Raw genomic sequence first — 5,000 nt, 5'->3', positions numbered from 1 at the left:
CGAGCGCACCACAAAACACAGCGCCATCTGTAGGTCTCCCGCGGCATGACGTCCTGCAACGACGATACCGCCATCTATGAGACGCCAAGCCGACCAAGACATCGATGGGCCCACAGTGCCCATCTTTCGACCCCACCCACAAAGCCTGCGTCCTCTGTCGACCACAGCACCCCAACGCCAGCGCCTCTGCCGCACGAAATCGTGGACCGGCAATCACTCCACCTGCGCCCCACTCCAACCGCCCAACTCGCAACTCCAGCGGATGAACGGCGGACTTTTCCCGCAGTCGCAATGTGCAATCCACCCCTATAACATGCGTTTCATGAAGAGGTATGTCCAATATGCGACATTCCCGCTGTCCCTATACATGAGCTGCGAGCTGTACCACTTACGAGCTACAGACGCGATCGCGTTGCTCTCTGTACGAATGCCGATGCTGAGCGGTCAGCTAGGAGGCGCTCCATCCATGTCGGTACCGGTGAGCGTTGCACTCGCAGTCGCAAAAACGTACGGCAAGTATATTACTCGGAAGAGTTAATGACAGTCCAAGCCCCCCCTGCGTGGGGAGAGTCTTGCTAGGCCATGACCCACCGGAAGGGCGCAGCGTCCCCCACCCCAGACATGTGACGTCACACTATCGGTATTGACGACTAGACTCATTGCTTATAATCATTTGCCATACACCGGTGGAAGCTGCCGAGACGAGTAGCTACATAGCGCGCTCGCCGTGTCACTAATGTACAGAGATACAACAGTTTCGACGGGAACCACATTAAACGTATACACGGCGCTGATTAGTAATAGATAGAGCCATCAGAATACAGATAATATATACAACTGTCCGTATACATGCTGAAAGACTCTGCTCACAATCACAACCACACGTCAGCCACACACTCTTATCACGCACTACTCTCTGCCTGTAACACGCACACAGACAATATGTAAGCACCAGCATGCAACAACACCCAGTGCATCCTCTCCGCCACATTAGACAATCCACACTGTCATAACCAGACTGGGAGGTCCACACAGAAAACAGAATATCCCACCCACCCGACAACCACCATTGCTCAGCCAAGCCACCAACACCCACACATGTCCTACACAGGGGTGCACCCAACATCACAATACTGCCTCCTCTCACAGCACACAAACAATGGCAGGAATGAAAGACACAGGTCTGCCACAAGCATGGAATGAGAGCGCCGCCTGTCATGAGCCAAAGGTACATCCTGACGTGGCAAATCAGATGATACCGCAGGCATCCACGTACTATAATCACAATCAACAAACCGGCCGCCGCCCCCCCCCCCCCATTAAACCTTTCCTTACAACAATGTGTACCTTAACCTAACCTATGTCGTACCTTAACCTAACCTATGTCGTACCTTAACCTAACCTATGTCGTACCTTAACCTAACCTATGTCGTACCTTAACCTAACCTATGTCGTACCTTAACCTAACCTATGTCGTACCTTAACCTAACCTATGTCGTACCTTAACCTAACCTATGTCGTACCTTAACCTAACCTATGTCGTACCTTAACCTAACCTATGTCGTACCTTAACCTAACCTATGTCGTACCTTAACCTAACCTATGTCGTACCTTAACCTAACCTATGTCGTACCTTAACCTAACCTATGTCGTGCCTTAACCTAACCTATGTCGTGCCTTAACCTAACCTATGTCGTGCCTTAACCTAACCTATGTCGTGCCTTAACCTAACCTATGTCGTGCCTTAACCTAACCTATGTCGTGCCTTAACCTAACCTATGTCGTGCCTTAACCTAACCTATGTCGTGCCTTAACCTAACCTATGTCGTGCCTTAACCTAACCTATGTCGTGCCTTAACCTAACCTATGTCGTGCCTTAACCTAACCTATGTCGTGCCTTAACCTAACCTATGTCGTGCCTTAACCTAACCTATGTCGTGCCTTAACCTAACCTATGTCGTGCCTTAACCTAACCTATGTCGTGCCTTAACCTAACCTATGTCGTGCCTTAACCTAACCTATGTCGTGCCTTAACCTAACCTATGTCGTGCCTTAACCTAACCTATGTCGTGCCTTAACCTAACCTATGTCGTGCCTTAACCTAACCTATGTCGTGCCTTAACCTAACCTATGTCGTGCCTTAACCTAACCTATGTCGTGTTTTAACCTAACCTATATTGCGCCTTAATGTAACCTATATTGCGCCTTAATGTAACCTATATTGCGCCTTAATGTAACCTATATTGCGCCTTAACGTAACCTATATTGCGCCTTAACGTAACCTATATTGCGCCTTAACGTAACCTATATTGCGCCTTAACGTAACCTATATTGCGCCTTAACGTAACCTATATTGCGCCTTAACGTAACCTATATTGCGCCTTAACGTAACCTATATTGCGCCTTAACGTAACCTATATTGCGCCTTAACGTAACCTATATTGCGCCTTAACGTAACCTATATTGCGCCTTAACGTAACCTATATTGCGCCTTAACGTAACCTATATTGCGCCTTAACGTAACCTATATTGCGCCTTAACGTAACCTATATTGCGCCTTAACGTAACCCACATTGCCCCTTAACGTAACCCACATTGCCCCTTAACGTAACCCATATTGTGCTGTAACCCAACACACGTTGGGCCTTAACCCAACACACGTTGGGCCTTAACCCAACACACGTTGGGCCTTAACCCAACACACGTTGGGCCTTAACCCAACACACGTTGGGCCTTAACCCAACACACGTTGGGCCTTAACCCAACACACGTTGGGCCTTAACCCAACACACGTTGGGCCTTAACCCAACACACGTTGGGCCTTAACCTGCTCTGTAATTGTCATACGACGCGTTAAATTAGTGTAGTGTTGCCTAACTGCAACCCCCGCAATATAGTTTGCTACTCGCACTGCCCGGTCCCCAGTGTATCGCTTCATGTTAAACACCTTGCAGCGATACACTGTAATGTGGATGGCAGCAGGACGTACATGCTCAATGCCCTTCGCAGTTGTTCATTGGCATTCGCATGGCGAAGCACTGCGCCTACGCTGTGGTACGGCCTGTGTCAACTGTCCGCTGATGTTGTACCTCCAAATCACACACTGTACTGCACATTGGTCCTCATGTACTGAATGATACATCGTGGTACATGTGACCGTACAACGACTGCGCCAACAACGGCGAACCATGCGGTCCAAATGTTGTGCACGCAAGCTACGTGTCGTCTCCCTATAAGAGCTGGAGTGCAGTGTGGTATGCCCTGGATGGCGATCAGCATGAGCCGTCTGTTGATGTAGTGGCGCGTGTTGTCAGACGTGTCGTCTCTTCTCACACACCGTGATAGCATGGTGCACTGCGTTCCACATCTGCGACATGCGACAGAGGCCGGGCGTTCCACATCTGCGACATGCGACAGAGGCCGGTTGACAGTCGTTTGCGCAATGGACATCGCATACGTACGGGGGCCACCTTCCACGTGTTTGCGAAGCGTGCACATGTTGTTGCGTGTATGTGGGCAGACATAGTGTGTCGTGACACCTGACACAGGCATGCAACAATCGTTGAATTTGCAAATGGCGATGGACGCCTACGTTTGCTGGTGACGTTACGCAAATGAACAACTGGTAAACCGTTGTGGTGCGGTTGTTCTCGCTAGAGGTGAATCAGTGATGGCGACGATCGGTTGAGCTACCAACCGGTTGTTTCAGCGATACCCACCATGCCCACGAACGTGAATGGCATGTGGGTGTGAAGCGATACGCGGCGGTGGCTGGGTGGGACCGGCCCCGGCCGGTGAGGGGGGGCCGCCCGGCGTGCTGGCCGCGCGGTGCGTGGGCGCACGCGCTACAGCCGGCTGGTGGGGGCGGCCACTGGCAGGCGCGCCGGCCGACGGAGGCGGCAGGCGGCGCAGCTGCGCGCCGGCGCACCCTGCACGCGGCGCCGTGCGGCCAAAGTAGGTCCTCGCGGGCCCGGTGCGAAGCGCGGTGGACATCTGCAGTGTGCTGGTCCGATTGAGGACTGTGTGCGCTGAGGATGCGCCGCCGCCCGGCGCTCGGCGCCGCGACGCCGTCTGCTGCTCGGTCGCCTCTGCGGTTCTCGCAGGTGGTTTGTATCGCAGCTGTGCGGACGTGTTGGCGCGTGCGCTGTGCTGGGAGAGTTCGCTTCGGCACCCAAGTGGGGCTTTTGTCCTTCTGTGGCGCTGGCGTTGGAGCTGCCGGTCACCGTAGGTGGCGCGTGTTGTCTCCCGCCGGCAATGCCACGACAGCACGCTCCCGGGCCTCTGTCGGCAGCGGCAAGCTCAGTTGGGAGCACGGGTGGTCGCACCTAAAGCGTCTACTCGCCAAACTCCGGGCGATTGCGCCTCTCTCGAACCCGACCAAGTACTTAGGACGGCGCTGCGCGCCGCCGGGACCTGAGAGGGTTTCGAGGTGTATGGTGCAGGGGAGCGCAGCCTCCTCCTGTTTGCAGAATAATTGAGCGGACGCTTGCGTGTTCGCGCGGGCCCCCGGGACACACTCCCGGGCGGCCGGCTGCTCAGCTCTAGTTGACGCAGCTCCCTGGTTGATCCTGCCAGTAGTCATATGCTTGTCTCAAAGATTAAGCCATGCATGTCTCAGTACAAGCCGCATTAAGGTGAAACCGCGAATGGCTCATTAAATCAGTTATGGTTCCTTAGATCGTACCCACGTTACTTGGATAACTGTGGTAATTCTAGAGCTAATACATGCAAACAGAGTCCCGACCAGAGATGGAAGGGACGCTTTTATTAGATCAAAACCAATCGGTCGGCTCGTCCGGTCCGTTTGCCTTGGTGACTCTGAATAACTTTGGGCTGATCGCACGGTCCTCGTACCGGCGACGCATCTTTCAAATGTCTGCCTTATCAACTGTCGATGGTAGGTTCTGCGCCTACCATGGTTGTAACGGGTAACGGGGAATCAGGGTTCGATTCCGGAGAGGGAGCCTGAGAAACGGCTACCACATCCAAGGAAGGCAGCA

General features: G+C 53.1%; 1 non-coding gene across 1 annotated transcript in view; it reads left to right on the top strand.

Annotated features, from left to right (window-relative positions):
• Nucleotides 1-4,555: 4,555 nt before the first annotated feature.
• LOC126434146 (small subunit ribosomal RNA) overlaps nt 4,556-5,000 on the top strand; it is a 1,910-nt gene continuing 1,465 nt past the window's right edge. The window contains exon 1 of the ribosomal RNA XR_007579008.1: nt 4,556-5,000. This exon is cut by the window's right edge and continues 1,465 nt beyond it. This is a non-coding gene — a ribosomal RNA (small subunit ribosomal RNA).

The sequence above is a fragment of the Schistocerca serialis genome, unplaced genomic scaffold, assembly GCF_023864345.2.
Source record: "Schistocerca serialis cubense isolate TAMUIC-IGC-003099 unplaced genomic scaffold, iqSchSeri2.2 HiC_scaffold_1182, whole genome shotgun sequence".
NCBI lineage: Eukaryota > Metazoa > Arthropoda > Insecta > Orthoptera > Acrididae > Schistocerca > Schistocerca serialis.
Note: the sequence above shows the minus strand (reverse complement) of the source record. Positions and strands in the feature narration are given on the sequence as shown.